Source organism: Perna viridis, chromosome 12 (assembly GCF_037379345.1).
Source record: "Perna viridis isolate PV_CMFRI_1.1 ecotype Kerala chromosome 12, ASM3737934v1, whole genome shotgun sequence".
Taxonomy (NCBI): Eukaryota; Metazoa; Mollusca; class Bivalvia; order Mytilida; family Mytilidae; genus Perna; species Perna viridis.
In genome coordinates, this window is record NC_142456.1 from 10845277 (window position 1) to 10867099 (window position 21823).

The window sequence follows — 21823 nt, forward strand, 5'->3', positions numbered from 1 at the left end:
TTTACAATCTGAGTTTAACATTACGACAGTTCCACTAGTGCTCAGGACAGTAAATCATAATCAGAACTTTAGTCTTAAACATCAGAATCTGATTGTGATGACTAAGTTGTGTAAGAATCTTAACCATATTTGTTGCATCAGTATAGCATTTGAATTTTGTATAGTGTCAAGGTCAAAGGGGGCTAACTAATTTCCTGGGTTTTACTTAATCATAGCGTGACCAAATATTGTGATAAAGTATACTGACGAACTCATTCAAATTATACAAAAGTAGTCTTAATAGATATCTTTGCATTTCAAGACAAGTATGGTGTTATAATAATATTATTTGCCATAGTATACTCACACAATGGTAAATTCGAATTAGCAATTATATACATTTATACATATATGCATGTATCTAAAATTTGGTGATGACTGTTTCTCACCACACCAGTGTTCTTCCCAGGCCATTATAGCGCTGTACTTTGCACCGCTATGATTTCTTATTACTGTGCTATCAGTAATTCATTTTAGTTAGAATGCACTTTGAGCACTGTGCTACACTTTTGGAGGAAGGCCATAAGAGCTGTGCTATGCCAGGATGCACTGTGGTACTTAAAAATAATGGGGAGAACACTGCTGACATATGTTTTTTTTATATTTGGTATGCAACTTCAATTGCAAGTTCCATTTTGCATCTGGTTTACCTCTTACCCATGTGCCTGCCTAAAAATTACATATACATGTATAGCCTTTTCAATCACATAAATTGATGTAAACTTTAGGTCAACATTTTGAAGTACGTCTTCATTTCTTTTGAAATAAGCCATTAAAAATATTTATCTTTTTTATAGATTGAAGTAGAAGCAATTTTTATGTTGAACCCTGACCTGCAATCAGCACCCACCGCTCCTTCAGGAAGAGAGACGAAATCATCAAAGGTAAGTTTTTATACGGCTGCAAAAAATTGCAGTGGTATAATGGTATCATCCTGTTGTTGTCTGTTATTTCATGACAGGACAATAACTGAAGTGCAAGTGTATAGATCTTTATGAAATTGTACCACATGGTGCTATACCACCAAAGCAGTGTTCAAACAAGAAAATTGCACAATAGCCCCCTTGACAGTAAAACGGGGACATTTTCAAATAGAAGGAAGACAATATGCCAGTTTGATAGGTGGTCATTTTTGGATAACAGGAGAGTTTCAACCAGTAGATAAGTTATCCTTAGGTTCTTTTCTGCTCTCAGGACAGTGCAGCATCATGGCACTTTGGTGCAGGGTGTATGTACAGTGATGAAGGTTGTGCTCTATTTACATGTGGTGGTGACTGCAATCTGTATGTGTCGTGCTAGTTAAAATCGATATAAACAAGTGCAACATCTACTTCATCTTAACAAGCCCTGATTTGAAGGATTCAAGGGCTTGTACGGTGGCAGGAAGTTCAGACAGGTGAATCAATAGTCTGACGCCAGATGAGAAGAATGAACATTTGTATATTTCAGTCCTGTAGAATAATACAATAAATCGGACTGTGTTTCCTCTGGTGTTCAGGCTTGTTGGGTGTAGGTTTTGTGCTTCAGGAATGTTCACCAAGTTGCATACATCAGCATGAGGTTGGTGTTGGTTCTATGTTGCTGCAGAGTTTGTCATTAAGTCATTTTGTCCAGAAAAAAGTTTTACTTTTGCTTCTCCTGTTGTGGTCAAGGCTACTGGTGCTTTAAATAACGAACATGCATCTTGACATGGAACTGAAAAAAAATCTGGAAATTCAGAGATCAACCTACGTAATACTGTGCGCCCGCAGGGCCCACATGCCACACTTTTTGTTTGTCATATTGAAATATCCATGCCAATGGCCCAAGGATATGGCCTGGAATGAACACTGCCAAACGAAGCCCTGGATCAATTTTGGAGGTTATGACTTGATCTTTTCAGGAATTAAGGGCCTGAGGCAAGCATTCTCCTGTGAAACAGTACTAAAAGTGTCAATCCACAAAAGAAAGGCTTTTTGGGTTTAGTGATTCAAACCATTTAGGAATTAGAGGAAAAGAGGTAAAAAACAAGCATTTTCATTATGTCCAGACAATAACTTGATTAATTGTGAATAACTCTCTGTTTTTCTTTGGAACAATGCTTTACCATGGCAAGTTAGAGATCAAGTTTAAATTTAGTTTTGGTCCGCAATTTTATGCTGAGTTATGGCCCGTGGACTAAGAAAATTAATGCAGACTTGTAGTTTTCCACACTTTTTTATAACAAATTTTGCATGAAATTTGCATTCAGTTTTCTCCAACAGTGATTTCTTTTAGTAGAGGACTTTGTATTGCCATACAATGCACTCAGAATGCTTGTTTAATTAGGATAGATGTGTTGTAGTATTATTTTTTATAAGCTGGTCAATTTTGTTTTCTATAAAAATTTCACGTTTTGCGATTTTGGCACTTTTTCATGAAAAAATGTGGGACTTTCCGTTTTCATGCCCTATTGCTTTTTGTTTGGTATATTAGCCAATAGGTGTATCATGCACTCATGGCAAAGCTCTTTATTGAGAGAATGTAGTTATGAGATACTTGAATGAGCATAAGAAAGTTTTATTTTGCAGGGGAATAAGCCAGATGGTGATGGTCCTTCAGCTAGACAACTTAATGTTGTCAAGAAAAGTAAGTTGTTTTCTAGATTCTTGCAGGAATGGATTACAAGATTATCTCCCCTTAACCAAAGGTGAATGAGAGTTTATGCTATCACTTTTTGTTACTGTAAACGTGACAATATAATCTTTAATACTGGAATGATTCAAGTTCACTCAACATGCTTCAAGCACATGTCCAAAAAACACTATATTTGTTGGGTTCCATGTTCAGAAGAGTCATATTGCATGTGAAAAACATTACCTTTGAAGAGTATTGACAAGTTTAATTTATTTTTCAAACGTCAAATATTGATTATAGTATATTTTTAATGAAGTAGCATGACACCGTCTTCAGTGTTTATGAATGACATTATTTTCGTTTACTTTCACTCCCGGGTTTTGGGGATGGCATTTCATAAGTTTTCAACATAGGTCTAAGTAATATTTTTATCAATTTGATATTGTTTAATGTAAATGTTGACTCCTAGAATGATAGCAGTTTCGATATTTATTTCAACATTTCAAACCTATAGATGTTTGGGACCATGGACTATTTGTAGTGACATATTTCACCACTTCACATAGCAACAGCATCAATGGAAACACTAGCCAATTAATTTGAGTTTTATAGAAAAAGAACAAGTTCATGGAAGAGAACCACAGGGATCTTTACACAATTATGAAATAACATAAGGGACATATTATAAGCCAAGGTTCTTTTGTTTGCTTACATGTAATCATTATCATGAGCCTGCGTATGAATAATTTCGAAGGTATAAATACGGAGCAAGTTTGCAAGAACATGGTAGATTGCATTTGGCTGCAGTGCTATCAACATCATTTGAAATATAAGGAAACAGCCATGGGAAGGACTTGCTGCTGGAAACCATCATTAATGGAATCACCCGCCACACCGATATTGTCGTTTGATGTTTATTGCATTTTACAATATCATACGATGTTTTCCGCCAATATAGGAGCGCCACTGGAGGAATTTAATGGGAACCTGACTTTGAAGTGAGTGAAATGCAAGCATTATTTATGGTGGATAAGAAATATGAAGGGACTTTAGGATGCATGGTTAATATTTTTAAGGATCGTTTGATGTGGAAAAGGAACTAGGAACTGTTAACTTTAGTTGGTGAATACTAGTATGAGTGCTGTTCAAGAGCTATTAGTAAATTAGAGTTGGACTAGGATGAGGCAACATAACAAGGCACACAAGGTGTACATTTTATTAAAGACACAGAAACTGCTATCACCAGGGATCAATAAGATTTAAAACTGAGAACTATCTTACCAAACGAACCATTCGCCATATCTGTTACAATATAATGTGAATTATACATGTTACCCAAAAACTTTTTACACATTCTATGGAATAAAAAATGCATGCATCTTCCGAAAGGTAGACATCACTTTACGCTTTATTTAGGCATCTCAGTATAATTTATCAACATCTAAAAGGCTGATCTTGAGTGAAAATTGAATTTATAAGAGACATTTGCTGCCTTCTTTGTAAGAGTAAAATTATGTGCAAAAGGTGCCTCATTAAGAGTTTACATTAAAACATATTTCCCAATAAAATTTATGGCCGTTGATGATAATAAATTTAGTTATTAATAACAAAACTGCTGAATTGCCTCAAAGGTATTTATGAATGCATTTGCATGCTAACTCTATACAAAATCTTTACAGCAAAGATTTTAAGTTTTCGTCTGTACATTCCCATTTAATTTGCTATTTGATCACAATTAGTCCATTTAAAATAAAATTCCAAAAAGTCTGCTACTTTTCTGCACCATGTATTATGTCTCCCCTGTTCATCTGTCTGTTACCCTTTTGTAATTGTAACTCTCCAGAAACTGCAGCTCAAAATACCTTGAAACTTTTTAGGTGGTTAGGTTAGGACATAATTGGTAGTTGTGCATATTACCAGGAATTTATGATCCTCTAAATGTTATGAGCTTAGGAATGGGTGAGACATACGTTTTTTTTAACTTTGTATGTTACAATTTGACTCAAATCAATTGCAAGGTCAAAAGGTACTTTTTATCAAATGGGGGAGCAGGGCATTAATTTTGTGAGCAATTAAAAGCTTTACTTAGAAGGAAGCATCTTTATGATATGAGTATAAATGTCAAGCCGAAAATGAATTACAAATGTATTATATGAAAAAATGGTTCAGGCTTTATATAACTTAAGTCTACATGATTTATTTTAATTAAACTTACAATGACTGCAAAAGACAAGAAGTACTCTTATGAAATTTGAGGTTAAATAAGTTCAGCAGCCTGTTTCATTTTGTGTTACTGATAACATAATTAAAAAGACTGCAAACCTTTCAGCGATTTTTCTATAAATGATTTAGAGCCAATATAAGACTGTTTCCCAATGCCTTGAGCATGATCATTTTCCTTAATGTCTCTAAAAATTACCAGAATCCTGCTATTTATTGATTTTTTTTAATTTGACACGTGCAGGCTCTGCTCACCTGATCAGGTGAAAATTTTTAAAACTCCAAAATTAATTTTTCCCTCACTTCTCATCTTCTGTCGATAAAGATGTAAATTAAGGACTATTAATGCAACCAGCTGTATGATGAAATACAATTGACTTAAAAATTCACAGTTCGTTGTAAATTTTAATAATTTTTTTTCCTAAATTGAAAAGCACAGGCATCTTTCAAAAAAATTGAATAATCACTGCCTTTAATGATACCCCCTGCTAACTGCAAAGTGTGGGGTGGGGGGGGGTAATTAGGTTTCACCCTGCCTGTCTGTCCCAATTGTTTTGTTAGTAGCTTGCAGCATTGTTATGAAACTTTGTAGGATGTAATATAACCATGTTGTGTCAAGATGTGCATAGTGTCAGTAAAATATGTCTGGACAAAACTTGTAGAAATGACAGATGTTGACCTTAAGCCTTTTTCAGCAAAACTTGGTGTCATGGGTTGTCCCCAACTCCTCCTCAGTGACCTGCAGGATTGTTATGAAACTTAATAGGATATTAGATTACCATATTGGGATGTGCACATTGTCTGGATTTGTGTAATGGACATCCTGCTATCAAACATGAACCTGATCCTCCGAAACCTCTTGGCGCTGCAGGTAAGGTTATGATGAACACAAAAGCTGTCACAATAAATATAAATAAACTAGTAATAAATATAAAAAATATAAGTGTCCTGCAATGGTGATCAAATATATTAAAAGCACATCAAATGTTACTTGACGTAAATAGGATTTTTAAAGTTGATTTAATATCTCTTTTCTTCAGTCTTCAGAGTTCTGTTTGTAGTATACATTTGCATGTTTTTTTTTTTTCAGCTCGAAGAAAGTCTAACTGTATAAAGGCTGTTGAAAGTATTCAAAAGAAAAGAGACGAGAGAAGAGCACAACAAGAGGCACTACGTTTGAAGAATGAACGAGACAATGATATGTCAGATCCTAACTGGGAGTTTTTGGCTATGATAAAGTAAGCATTGTTGTATTAGCCATTGGCCAGTCAAGGGGGAGAAGGTGGAAAATTATTATTTTTAACATTGGAAAATACTCAGAAATCAATGTATTTAAAAAAAAACAACATCCGAGCAAGAACGTTATTTAGCATTTTAGTATATCTAAAAGTAAGTTGATGCATTTTTCTGGAGTAAAATTTTGTGGTCCCAGGCCCCAGCGCCACAAAGGTAAAAATATTGAAGTCTGAGAATATTTTTAACTTCCATGGTAACTCCAATCAGTGTCTTTGACACAAACAATTTTAAAAGAATTTTCTCAGACTTAACTAATTTTTCAAGTAATGGTTTTGAAAAAAAGTATAATTCCGTTTGTGAAGTTCTAATCAAGTTATTCCTCGTCTATAATGTTTACCATGACACATCATAAGTGGGTTTTGTGGAGGTTGAAGAAATTTCATGTCTTGGTGTAAAATAGTTAATGTTTTATGCATATAATTTAAATTTCCCAATCGCAGAGTATACCATATTTAGGAATAGCAATAAATTGTTGAGGGGTAAAAATTTGTGTGTTTTTATTTTCACGTCCTTATGTTTAGCGTGAATATAGAATAAGTACACATTAAGGTACTACTTAATAACCATGACATGTATTCAGAGCATTTGTAAGACATCTCATTTAAGAAGACTATACTTCACGCAAGAACTAGTGTTTGAGTTGTGTAATACCTTACCTAACTCCACCCTCCATAATATTTCATCTTCCTGTTTTGAATGTCCAAATTCATTGTTTATTATTAATTTAGTATTTTTGCTTAAACTCAAAAATATAATTTGGTTCATTTACATGTAGTGTGCATTTAGATATTTATTTATTTTGGTAAGTCGTTTTACTTTGAAATATGTGTATAAGCATGGGACACAGACATTGCCAGTACTTGCCTTTAGGACTGGTGTTTACTGGAGTACCACACAAGGAAGAAAATATCAACTTCCACTAAGCCTTTAGCAATAGATTATTTCCTGTTTATTCTATTGTAACAAGATCTATTGCATGCTGCATTTATAATAACTGTAATTTCTACTTGTATGTGACAATTATGCATTTGGCAAAAAAAATGGGCAAAAAAGATTTCTGAAAGTTGTCACCATAATTCCATCACACATGACCTCTTGTCAGTAATTCTTTATTATTTGATTTCAGGGAATACAGAGCAGGATTAGACTTTCGACCTTTGACCTCTTCAGATCCTATTGTTTTTCTTTATTGTACCTTTGATTGTAATGGTGTTCTAAATGTCTTTTTTAGCTCACCTGACCATAGGCCAAGTGAGCTATTGCCATCACTTGGCATCCGTCGTCGTTAACAATTCTTCAAACATCTTCTACTCTGAAACTATTGAATGGATTTGGATGAAACTGAAAATGATTGTTTTTAAGTGTATCCTGCACAAAATGATCGTTTCGATTTTTGATATGTCAAAAAACATGGCCACCATTACTAAAAATAGAACATAGAGGTCGGACAGCTGTTTTTGCTTATATATCCAAAACTGTTAGGTTTAACCAAATTCTGACATTTTAAAGTGTTCAGAATGATGAGTGCTATCTGTGGTCAAATTGTGGTGATGATCTGTTGACCCATGTTGGAGTTATTGCCCTTTTTGGAGTTTTTTTTTGCTGTTTTTGATGTTATTACTTTCAAAAATCTTCTAATTAGAAACTGCAATACAGAATTCAATGGAAGTTGGTATTTTTGTTTTTTAAGGGTATCCTAAACAAATTGACTGTTTGGATTTTTGATCTGTTAAAAAAAACATTGCAGCTCTTACTAAAAATTGAACATAGGGGTCAGATAGTAATTATTTGCATATATCTCCAAAATGGTTAGGTTTAGCCAATATCTTTCAAATTTGTTGAAATGATTCTTATCATAACGCCAATATCTTGAAAACTATAATAGATAGAATGAAACTTTCAGTTGATGAAATGATTGTAATGATAAGTCCTACCAAAGTCTTCATGGAGTCAAAATTGTCGGACAACTGTTAGAGTCATTGCCCTTGAAAGGCAAACACTTAACCAGGTGAGCGATTCAGGGTCCTAGGAGCCTCTTGTTTATTTCTTGAAAATGAGTGAAGGGTAACAAAAATTGTGTTTTTTTAACTTCATTTTTCACGTATACCTTCTAGGTTTGTTTATAGGAATAGAAAAAAAGATCAACTGCAGCACAAACACTACATTTTCATCATGTCTTCAGTGGAAATAAGTCCTGAATAACTTCCAATGTTACTCTAATGATTGCTAGATATTACCTTAACTATCAACATGTAACACTTCTCAACCCAGTACTTTCAGTGCAACCATCTGATTCACCCAAGGATTTTTGATTTACATTTTATCATTTAAAGCTATGTATTGCAAAAATCATTTCCAAAAGAGTTCATAAATGTAGATCATTGCATATTATTTGAAGAATAATACTATTGCCCAGAAACTTAAATTAAAATAAATCACAATTAATTACATTCCTTTTACATTTCATTTAACTTTGAGGTGAAACACTTTTTCAGTAAAAAGAGGTTGGACCAGTAAAAATTCCAAATAGTATAATTAATTGGAAAAAGTGAACAACCAAAGTATTAACATTGGTGCCGAAGAATGCCTAGATTTAATGAGTGTAAGCAACTTTTTCCACACACAAGTTAAATTTTCAAGCATTCAATATTTTGGTTATTCACCAATTGATTATCCTATTTATTATCTAGATTTTTCTCATAATTTATCGATATTTTCAACATGAATTTTAGATTCTGATATTGGCGTATTGATATCAAAGTTGTAACATTTTGAGAAAGTCCAAGAGTGAAATTACCGAATTCATTATACCCCACGCAACAAAGTTGTGGAGGGTATAATGATTTTGAATCGTCCATCAGTCTATCTTCAGTCCATTTTCAGTTTTGCAGACACCTTTGAAACACTTGCAGATATGGACATGATTTTTATACCCCTCGCAACGAAGTTTCGAGGGGTATAATGTTTTTGACCCGTCCACAGTATGGGAAATCATTTTTTTCCCCAACTTGCTATTCTGGCTAGTGGAATATTGATCTTGCTAGCCAAATAGAAATTCAACTATACATGAAGTCACATACAGCACATTTTCGATTTGAAGCTCTATTTTTTAAACTGTCGGGACTTGCCCAAATTCACTTGACATATTCAAGCTACACTTCTTAAAATGAAGGGAACATATTTTTAATGTATGATGTTAAGGGATGTTTACTAAATAACCATGTTGGCTGGTTAATTTTCTTGGAACTTGCCTAAAAAATGATGGTCGCCAAACTGACGAGCGTAAGCTGATGAGAACTCGTCAAAATATACATCTCGTATTTGGCGAGCTGGCGAGCGTTGGTTTCCCACACTGCATCCGTCAATCCATCTTCAGTTTTCCGGACTTTTTCCTTTTTTTATCTAAACGATAATGACATGATTTTTGGTCTATAAGTTCACCATGATAAGTAACAGGCTAAGTTTAATTTTCATTTTGCTATGATGATTTACCGGGCCTTGAACTAAACTAAGTTCACTGAAATCACTGTTTTGCTGACTTTTTTTTCTAAAGGCTTGCAGATTATGACATGATTTTATGGTATGTAAATTCACCATGATAAGTTATAGGTCAAGTGTACGTTTTGTTGGAACCCATCACCCATCTGAATGGACTGAATATGACACTGGCAAGAAACGTTAAGCTAGAATCAAACAGAAAATGATATGTTTTAATTGCTTCGTAAATCACAATGCATCAGAATGCAAATCAAAATATTCCTGCCATAAATGTAACAAGCCACGTCACACTAATTATGTAATGAAAGGGAGAAGATTGAGAAATCTGTGGAAGAATTAAAAACCCCTGAAAATCCACTTTTAGTGATTTTTCCAGTGTTCTAATCAAATCAAAGTTGTTGAATTTGTATTTATTTCATTAATATTATACTTATAAATAAATAATTATATAAAATGACATGGTTTACCAGGTGAGTGATTCAGGCTCTTGTGAGCCTCTTATTTGTCTTTAATATTTGGCATTAGGGTAGGTCAGCTCAAGACAATTTGTCATGTACCATGGTTGATGATCTTTGACCTTGAACTTAGACCTGAAGGCCAGATCAATGATTTTTTGCATGAATGTTTTGTTTCTCAGCTGTAATGAGTTTTTCCTGATAAATTGAATGTGGCTGATGTACAGGATTTTTACCACAGTGGGTTTCCAAAAAGATGGATTCCATCTCAATAATATCTAGTAAGAATACTTATATCATTTGAATATTGTTGTGTATTAAGTGAAATCAGCACTAGTCTAATGCAGATATGTTCTGAACAACCGCCATGCCATAAACAATATATTTTGATCCTGTCTAAACACCTATTTAAATTGTACAAATTCTATAGTCTGAAAGTGTTTAGTTGACACAGCTTTCACTGAACATGTACATAGCTAATGAGCCTGTTATACTTCCTTTCAAATTCACTGCCAAGCCTTTAGTAGAAAGTATATTAGATGGAGGAATGTCAACATGTTTTGCCTATGATCAGACAGGAAGTGGGAAAACACATGTAAGATATTTAACAAATATTGGTTAAAGACTAGATAAGTTTCTTATTGGTGTAGCCAAAGAAGATTTGGTTAAGGTTGTGTCTTCTATCCAGTCTGCCTACCATTCCTCGCTCCGTTTGGTTCGTGAATCTATCCCTAGAACCATTCTCTGGAAACGGTAAAAAATGCTTGTCATTGAACAACAAATTTTGCTAATTAGCAATGACAATTTTAAAAAGTTGGACATATTATATCATTTGGCAAACCAGTGCCACAAGCAGTAGTACCATAGTTTTCCCACAACTCAGTTTAAAGACAAGGAGAAGTAAAAACGTTGTCAGTACACATGATAACCTTGATATCTTAATCGTCCATTAATAATGCAGTTCTTGACAGGGGATGCTAGGCTTCCTTCTCTTCCTGGGTTTAAAGTGTATAACAATATATCATTTAGAATAAGTTGTCAAAACAATAACTGTCTTGATATCAGCATATTAAATTTACTACTAGCAAATGGAATAATAATTATCTACAACCAGCTGTTTATTCAATAACCCCAGAGGCTGTTTCGTAATTAGGTAATAGGTCAAGTGGGGCAAGTCAGGGATACGTCATCAGTTTTGCAGTTTCTTGTTCAGTTAACAGACTATTTATTGAGGTCATCCCAATTAGTGTTTTCTTTTAAATTTTCGCCATCCTACCCACCACTCACCATGTTGTCAGTGCTTTAGGGTACTTATATTGTTTATTATTTCCATGTGTAGTTACTGACCAATGATCTTTATTTTGATGTTTATCTATACTTTAATGTTTTTGTTTTTCATGTGTACTCATGTTGTATATTTCTCTTTTTGAAACCTTGCTAATAATTTATAAAAATGCTTCCCTCTTTGATGCTATGCTCACGTATGGATGTATGCCTTTCTATTTCGATATCATGCTTACGTACGGCTAATTACCTTCCCATTTTGATACCATGTTTACGTATGGTTTAATGCTTTTCTTTTTGATACCATGCTTACGTATGGTTGAATGTTTTCCTTTTTGATACCATGCTTACGTATGGTTAAATGTTTTCCCCTTTTGATACCATGCTTACGTATGGTTAAATGTTTTCCTTTTTGATACCATGCTTACGTATGGTGAAATGTATTCCCATTTTGACACCATGCTTACATATGGTTAAATGCTTCCCTTTTTGATGCCATGCTCACGTATGAATTTATGCCTGTCTATTTCGATATCATGCTTACGTATGGTTTATTTTCTCGTTTTGTACCATGCTTATGTACGGCTAATTACCTTCCCATTTTTATACCATGCTTACGTATGGTTTAATGCTTTTCTTTTTGATACCATGCTTACGTTTGGTGAAATGTATTCCCATTTTGATACCATGCTTACGTATATTTAAATGTTTCCCCGTTTTGATATCATGCTTACGTATGGTTAAATGTTTTTTTCTGTTTTGATACCATGCTTACATGTGTTTTAATGCCTTACTATTTTATTACCATTCTTGCCTTGTTATTTTTAACATGCTTCAATATATTAGTTTGGCTATGTCAATTCAAATTTTGGTAATTATTAAAAGTATTTTTTAATAATAATAATAAATACAATTTTCTCTCTCATTTCCAAGTTTCATAGTTGAGTTGTCCCTCTTTCCAGAGAGACATTATATACATTCTATTTTCAGCTGCAGTTGTTTAAGTCCCCATTTGCCAAAATGTAAATTTGGTAAATAAATAGTTTAGGTTTGTTATTCTATAAGTATAGTGTCATGAATTTTATTGAATATAAAGATTCATACATGTACATGAGAAAAAGTTTAGTTTAGTTTCAGGTATAATGTTGAAGGTACACTGTGATCGGTCATTTATTCACTACAAAACAAAGAGCATTATTGAAAAAACATAAGTTTGCTTTCAATGACTAAATACAGTATTTGAAACTTTAGGTGCTTTGTGTGTTCATATTTATATATGTACATGTAAATATGAGATTTGGGTAAAATATGGTATGGCAATGTTGTTGTTCTTTACACAGAAAAAGAGTAATAAATCTCTTTTAAATTCTGCTGCGAGGTTCCATATTCCCAAGGGTTGGTTGGCATTGATTTTTCAGGTTATGACTGAAACCATTTATGAAATAAGGAACAGAAAGGGGACACTTTGATTCTTCTTAAAAGTCAATTCGCAATCAAAACTTGAAGATGTATTAAGCTTCAATGGTGTGTCTACTTTCCAGCTGTCCCAGCTGTTCAGGGTTTCAATTTTTGCAGTCATATCAAGCTTGCCCTTAGAAGTATATTATTAGTGGTTTTAGATAATGAGTTGATATTTGGTTTTTAAGTAAGATCAACGTTAAGTTTTAGCAGTTCAACTAATTTACAGAATGAACATGTACTTACATCATGAGAAAAAAAATGTCTAGGCTATATGATTTTGCTTTGTATTATAGATTGTGTTACCTTAAAGTCACTCATGTGCCTTTCAGTTTAGTAGATTCCTGTAATTTTATTTAGAAACTAAGAAAAAAAAAACACAGAAAAAACAAAAAAGACAAAAAATGGATTGAAATTGACAATCTTTTCAGACCATGGGTGGCGACTTTTCTTCCAAAGGACAGCAGGACTGTTCCAAGGGTATATACTGTTTAGCAGGTAAGTTCAAGGCATAAATAAAATCAGATAGGAACACAGACAAACTGTATGTTACAACTTACATTAGTTGCAATTTTGGTATTTTGTTCTGACTGATGATATAAAGCCATTGAAGGGGTCATGAAAGAGGTGTTTTCATATCAATCTTGTTATTTGATCTCATCAGCCATACTTGTCTCCGCATCTAGCCAATACTCCTAACCTCAATCCAATCCAAAAATATATTGAATTTGTTGTATGGCACCTTAACAATTATCACAGAAAGTGTGCATTAAAATGTGCAATGTAACATCAAATTCATGATTTCATGGGTGACAAAAAAGCATTTAAAAAAATTACTATACATGAAAAAATTGCATGAGTATATCGTAGTATATATATGGCTCTTTCAAGCTCGTGCTATATGACCATATTTCCCAATATTCATTCTATAAATCCTGTAATACAGGATCAGTATGACAATATCCATTAATAATAATGTAGTATTAATGATGAAATGATTCTATTCAAAAACTGGCATGAAAGTTTGTACATTATATTTAATTATTGTGTACCTTGTACAGCCAGGGATGTGTTAAAATTGTTCCATTGGAAGTACAAGAAAGCAGATTTATCAGTGCATTCAAGTTTCTTTGAGAAAACAGTGGCAAGGTTTGTATTCAGTTAAGTCATATGTTTTTATTTTTGAGCCATTCGGACTTGTAAACTGCAAATCTAGAGGTAAGCAGGGATAATTCTGGGACACGGAGTTAACTCATTTATTTTTAAAATGGTGGGCTGTCAAAGTTACCATGTGTTTCATAGATGCTTGATTTTCTGAAATGCCCCATCAAACTTCAGTTAAGTGCACTTGCTTCAGTAAAATTTGTGTTTGTCCTTAAACATTGACATCGTTTTGATTAGACTGGTTGCATATTGAATCACTCTGACAGTGTTTGTAAGACAACACATTTCAGAAACCAGTTTCCTTGTAAAAGACTTTAATTCATGTTTTTTTTTCTGAGTATGGTTCCAATTGGCACCAAACTTGATATGAATGTTTCTTGGGGTATCCTGCATAGAACTGTTGTGGGAATTTTTAATTCATGGAAAAACATGGCTGCTGTTACTAAAAATAGAACATAGGGGTCTGACAGTAGTTTTTCGCATATATCTCTAAAACGGTTAGGTTTAGCTAAATTCTGGCATGGGGTAAAAGTGTTCATCAGATGAGATCTAATTGCGGATAAATTTTCCTTTTAATCTGTTAAACCATGTTGGAGTTATTGCCTTTTTTTTTTTAACATTTTTTGATATTTTTAATTTTATTTCTTTCAATAATCTTCTACTCTGACACTACTTGAAACCCAATTTGGTAAGAATGTTGCTAGGGGTATCCTGCATAGAACTGATGTGGGGATTTTTTAGAAATAGAACATAGGGGTCAGATTAGTTTTTTGCTTATATCTCTAAAACCGTTAGGTGTAGCCAAATTTTTTTAATAGCTGGAAGGATCCTAATTATTTAGACTACAAAAGTCTTCAGGGATAAAATTTGTCGGACGATACCTTGTAAAAGTTATTGCCCTTGGACAAAATGACCTTTTTTTTTACAGTTTTCAGTCAACATCTTAAAAACTGTGATAGATAGAAACTTTTAATTGCTGAAATGATCCTTATGATAAGTCCTATCAAAGTCTTCTGGAGTCAAAATTGTTGTACAACTTCTTGTTCAATTTATTGCCCTTGAAAGGCAAAATTAAACCAGGTGAGCGAGTCTCTTGTTAAATTCATGGTATGATTTCATTCATTATCTAATATAACAAATTTCCAAAATATCAAGACTCGTCTTGTGCATTGTTATAGTTATGTAAATTTATACAATTCTATAATTAATAAAAGGTTGATAAAATTCAGTAATACATTTTTCTGTGAATCAAATAAACATGCCACAGAAAAAAACAATTGTGTGGATATAGGTTTTTATAGATGCAATCGAAATGAGTAAAGGCAGATGAGTTTGAAAGCTTTTATTTTTGCATGATCATGTAATCTCCTTACAAAGGACTAAGTTTAAATTTTCCAAAACAAAATTTAAGGAAACTACGCAAAATTTATTTTATTATGTTGTTTGTTATATAAAAGTGAATCTGATATAACTGATAATGATCGACGGCACCTTTCCCTTCTTTCCGTTTGTTTCACAGTACCCCTGAAGACTTTTGTTGTCCCCCGTGATGTGTCACAAGGGGACATGGAAATGCTGGGCGTCCACCTGTGTTTTCCGCACTTTTTTAGCTCACCTGGCCAAAGGCCATGTGAACTATTGCCATCACTTGGTGTCCGTAGTCTCCGCCGTCGTCGTTAACAATTATACAAAACTCTTCTCCTCTGAAACTACTTGACTAACTGTTAAGCCATGTTGGAGTTATTGCCCTTTTCTAACGATTTTTGCTATTCTCAATGCTATTTCTTTCAAAAAATCTTCTCCTCTGACACTACCTGACCAATTGAAACCAAACTCCGTATGAATGTTCCTTCTGGTATACTGCATAGAACTGAAGTGGGGATTTTTGATTTGTCGAAAAACATGGCCGCTGTTACTAAAAATAGAACATAGGGGTCAGACAGTAGTTTTTCACATATATATCTCCAAAACCGTTAGGTGTATCCAAATTCTTTCAATAGCTGAAATGATCCATATAGTTAGGACTACAAAAGTCTTCAGACTCCTTGTAAGAGTTATTGCCCTTGAAAGGGGAAAAATGACTTTTTTTAAAATATCTTTATCTTTTTAAATATCTTGAAAACTATGATATATTAAAAGAAACTTTCAATTGTTGAAAAGATCTTGTGATAAGTCCTACCAAAGACTTCTTGAGTCAAAATTGTTGGACAACTTTTTGTTTAATTTATTGCCTTTCAAAGGCAAAATTCAACAAGGTGAGCTATTCAGGCTCCTGGGACCCTCTTCTGTTGTAATGCTTTTACCAAATAAGTTTGTTTTTGGTATGTGGCCTTGTTATGAACAGTTACAGATTAAGTTCGACTTTGGTTGTGGTTGAATGATTTTTACGAAAGTTATGGCCCTTGGATTTGTTTATATCTCCATCTGCTAAACTTGCAACTTTTCTTTTTGTCTACTTAGTCTGTTGTGCTTCCGCCATGATTGGTTGAGAGTAATTATGGAACGTTTATGACCGGATCTAAATTTAGAAGTATAGCATCAATATACATAGAAATAGAAACATAGCATCAATTTTAAAAATAGAAACAAGGCTTCATGTAAGTGGAATATCCTTGGCATCATGTGATCATAATAACCAATGAACAATGAAGACTGTTACACCATATGTAATATATTATCATATTTTCAAAATGTTGGCATTTGTTTATTGAACTTAAAATACCTGTCTGCCTTTTTTAAATTCCAGATATCTTTACATTTTTAGAGTTATTAGGATCATAGACTAAGGTTTTTTATGAGCACCCTCAAAGCAGAAATTTTGTGCAAAATTGTTTCCAAACCAGTTATTGTGTAAGTCCTTATGCTTAAGTGAGTCAAAAATTAATATTGTGTCCGTCCCAAGTGATCAGAGTTCAACATGCTTGGGTCCAATCATGCTGTGTTCTGAAAAATTTGAAAGATCTTTTGGAGACAATCAGTTCAAGACTATTATCTGAATATAATAGCATTAAAACCTATAATTTTTAACACTGTACACTTCTATTCCCCATACTCAGTTAAAATCCCGACTTAAAAACATTATACATCGTTGTTTTTCCAAAAAAAATGGTACACCTAGATACAAAAATATAGGTCTTGGTAGGGATTCCTCATACTTTGTAAGAAATAATTCCAAATCATCTTCCAAACATAAAGGGGAAGATGTTTACAAAATGCTGGAATTTTTAATTGACAACATATTTGTCCAATGTGGTGGACATGTTTTTCAACAAATGGTCGGCATTCCAGTTGGAACAAATTGTGCTCCTTTACTATCTGACCTATTCCTTCACTCTTATGAGGCTGACTTTATAGCTGATCTGATCCGAAAGAAAGAATATCATTTGGCTAGATCCTTTGATCTCAGTATCCGCTATATAGATGATGTATTATCTTTAAACAATCCTAATTTCGGGGATTTGATACATCGCATGTTATCCAAAAAAACTTGAGATAAAGGATACTACAGACACTGTGAAGTCGGCCTCATATCTTGACCTACACTTAGAAATCGATGGTAAAGGAAAACTATCGACCAAACTTTAGGACAAACGTGTTGACTTTTCATTCAAAATTGTAAACTTTCCTTTCATCTGTGGCAACATCCCTTCAACACCTGCGTATGGAGTGTTCATATCACAACTCATACGTTTTGCAAGAGCTTGCCGAAACTACGCAGACTTTTTGTATCGTGCTAGAACTCTAACAAATAGGCTTCTGGAACAGCATTATGTTACTACAAGATTGAAGTCATCACTACAGAAGTTTTATGGTCGTCATCATGAACTCGTGGATCGTTATGGTGTATCCATCTGCTCTGTGAAAACAGATTTATTCAATAGTCATAGTATTCCTTTCCTCGTTTATCTAATATTGACTTGACTTTTTATGAGCAACTCAGTAGGTGTTTCTAGAAAAACAGAGGGCCCTTACCCTGCCGGTGCACCTGGTCCATGCTCCCAGTTTTTAGTTGAGTCCGAATTGCTTATTTGCTTTTGTTACTTTTTATGTATGATTTTAGTTACTTTATGTTCTTTGTTGTGTATGTCTGCTTTCCATGTCTGGTCTTTGTCAAGAGCAGCCACCTGATATTCAAGTAATCACAAAAACCAAGTGTCTGCAGGAAAATATAATGTCATTGTTGTTGGCATCTGTTAACTTTTGGTTTTTTTACTAGAACTAAAGTAAAACTTATTCAATCTCTTTGAAATTTCAACATATTGTTCCTAATGACATGACAGAGGGCCAAATAGTTTTTACAGGTTTTTTTGCCCCACACTTTTTAATAATAAGGGGCTAAAACAGGTGAAATGGGTGTTATAATTAGAATTGATGGGAAAAGGTTTTTGTTGATCTGATTTTTATGATTTTTTTTAAAAAGTGTTTTTGAGGGTAGGGTATCTTAACTTGTTTTGGAGTTAAATAGATACAAAATTTTGACAAAATTTAATCATACTTGGCAGAAATGATGTATGCATGAGTTTCTTCAAAGGATCCACTTTAGGTTCCATTTGATAAAACAAGATGGCCACAAGATACTATCTCAGCCTCTGATTGGCCAATTATCTCAGATCAACTTTCTTAAACCACATGTGCCAATGTTTTGAAACGTGATTTGTTTGATGACCTCAATGCACTCTACTTATGATCCACTTTTTGTATTGCTCAGATGGCTGCAGCCACTCAAAAGTTACCATTGAGTCCCTATGTGGAAGCTTATTTTTGCCTGTATCCCTGCTTCTACTTAGCCAATGGTGCCCAGACTTCACAAAAATAATGAGAGAGACAACTTTAACATGGGATAACGTTCTGGTTCTATTTTATTAAACAAGATAGCCACCAGAGTCTATTGGCCATTTTTCAAAAATCAACTGCACTGAAACCACAGATATTTTTTGAATAATGGATTAAAGCCCAATCTTGTTTGGGTAAAAATTGTAGAAATGATGGCTGTTGGACTTTGTCTTTGTCTCATATGTTGTCAGCAACAACTTGCAGGATTGTTATGAAACTTAATGTGGTGCTAAATTATAATATTGGAATGTTCATATTGTCATGAATTTTGTAGTCATATTTTGTTATTGTGTTGTCAACAAAAGTATATAATTGTTTCAAGTTGGGAGTTTAAGAAATGGCCAAAAATTGTTTGTCAAAAGTTTTAAGTCTATCCCTCATTAAAATTGTGTCCAATATGAGTTTGTGTCCACATCAGTCACTAAATGTACAGGATTTAACAGGCTGCAGAAGATATTAGTCCAGTTAGGGGTCATGTCTAATTTAATATTTATAGCTATGGTGCTGCAATCACCTGTTTCCATAGACAGTTGGTTTTGTCTGTGATCTTGAATCCTGACATGAGGTTATTCAATACTTGTTGGTCAAAGTCAAACAAAGTTTTATTTGGCTAAATTTTAACCATGCTTTAAACTATCCATGAGATAAATTGTCACTTTTGATCATAATCAAATTATGAGATTTGTTATTACTTGTATAAGGTTGATGTTTATGGTCATATTTATCTGTTATCTAGAACATTTTCAGTCTGTATTTCAAGTGAAAGTGGGTCCAAAGAATATTTGAATTATTTTATGTGCCCTAATTGCCCTAAGAATATTTTAAATACCAAATATATATGTATGTTTTTGGATATAAATTTCAGGTTTTTGATTTCTTAAATAAAAAAAATAAAATTCAGAGTATTGGAAGATCACAAAATTCAAGTTCAAGTAGTTGGATTAAAAGAAGAATCGATAGACTCAGTTGATGATGTGTTACGGCTTATTCAACATGGCAATAATGTACGGACATCAGGACAAACATCGGAAAATCAACATTCTTCTAGATCACATGCTGTTTTCCAAATAATTGTTCGGAAAAAGTAAAAGAATAGTGTTATTATTACGGTTTCATTATGATTATATCCTTTTACCTTTAGCTAGGAAAATTTCTGATATATAATGATAATTATCAGTATATGGTAGAATTGTATACATGTATTTTATCATTCTACTATTTTTAAATTAGAAAATGATGTTTGGTGTTAAGCATTTGGAGGACCTATCTTTAACCTTTCGCTTAATATGCATTATAAATTTACTATTACAGATGTAATACAAACAAACCGTATTAATACAGAAAGATCACTAGATCCTAATAATGGACCTGCAAATCCATCCACATTAGAGAATTTCTTTTATGAATAATGTTTACTTTGAAAAGCAGTAGCCTAAAAATTGTTATCATTCTATTTGAAATTTATTTGAATTGAAATGTCTGCGATCCTAGAATTGTAATAACATGATCATGGGCTCTGTAAGGAAGTTAGTGATTTTGTTTCCATTTTTTGCCACTTTTCAGTGAAGTTTTCTGCAAAATTAAAGTTGACTACAGACAATGTTCAAAGTTATTTTTCTGTGTTTATATCTTAGAAAAATACCTCTTTATAAGGCATTTTGATTGTGTTTTTAGAAATGTGAATTCTTGAAGGAAATATGCAAAAATGCAAGAAATAAAAACAAAGTCAGTAGTTTTATTAAGTTTGCAAAGCTTGAAATGTACCCAAGTATAATTGAATCTACAGATAGATAATCAATTCATTGCTTTTAACTATCAAATTTAACTTTTCAGGAGTAATGATCGACTACATGGAAATTTTTCATTAATAGATTTAGCAGGTAAGACTGATCATGTACTTTGTTATATTACTTCTAACCTCATCCAACTTGCCATTTCATTCCAACATTACTATAGAGGGCTTTGATCTGCTGTAATCATGTTTTCAATTGTTTTTGTTATGCCCCCTTAAAGAAATGAATGGGGATGAGTTCGTTTCACTTTATTCCATGCATGCTTACTTCTTGGATATGCTTACTTCTGCCAAAGAATTTTTATGTCAGCTCAACTGTCCAGAGTACTTATTTCGAATTAGGTTTAAGCTTTAGTTTAATGAGATTTATCATATTTCAACTCGGTCATATATCCTCTTCCTGTTTATCAAATGTCTGTCTTTATTGTATTGTACTTAAGTTGTGTAATGTTTTATCTGTTATAACTAAGAAATATTTCCTACGGTTTTATATTTGTTATGCAGCTGTAGATTATTTCTTGTATTGTGAGTTACTTATTATCAGTGATGTAATGTTGATGTAGGCTTGATCTTAACTCAGAATCATCTGTCCACATTGACATAAAATTATTATTTTGTTATGGTCCATCAAGTGGTGGAGAGGGAGTTGCAGATATGAAATATTTGTATGTAGCCTCCTTCCAGAGTCCATTGAAAGGTCAATATTACACCAATTGAATTCCTTTAATAATTCTGAGAAATAAAGTCAATCATGTATAGAAAATTGCTGCCAATTTTCAGACATCAATCAGTGGGGTAAGTTGGTGTTGAAGATAGGCCCAAAGAGAAATACAAGAGAAACTGTGTATTGACCACCTAGTACCAACCACTTTGAAGTACGAAATACATTATTAAACAATCTATCATATTTAGACAGCCACAAGTTACCCATACAAGTTGTTGTACACTATATATATATATATATTGTTGTGATATGCATCATTTATTTGATCCTCTATCCTACATATTAACACCTAGATGAACTGTCCCGTACTACCATACATCGTGTACTCAGTTACAGCACTAGATTAATCCTACGAGGAGGAATGACTCGGCCAGCGAAAGCTATATTTTTATATAGCCTAGCTGGCCGAGTGATCTAGGGCGCTAGACTTAGTGCAGGCGGTGTTGCCATAGATGTCAGAAAAAT

The 21823-nt window shown here is 33.4% G+C and overlaps 1 pseudogene; it reads left to right on the plus strand.

The window, feature by feature from the left end:
• Positions 1–21351, plus strand: part of LOC148601172 (kinesin-like protein KIF2A) — a 35215-nt pseudogene extending 13864 nt beyond the window's left edge.
• The last annotated feature ends 472 nt before the right edge of the window (positions 21352–21823 follow it).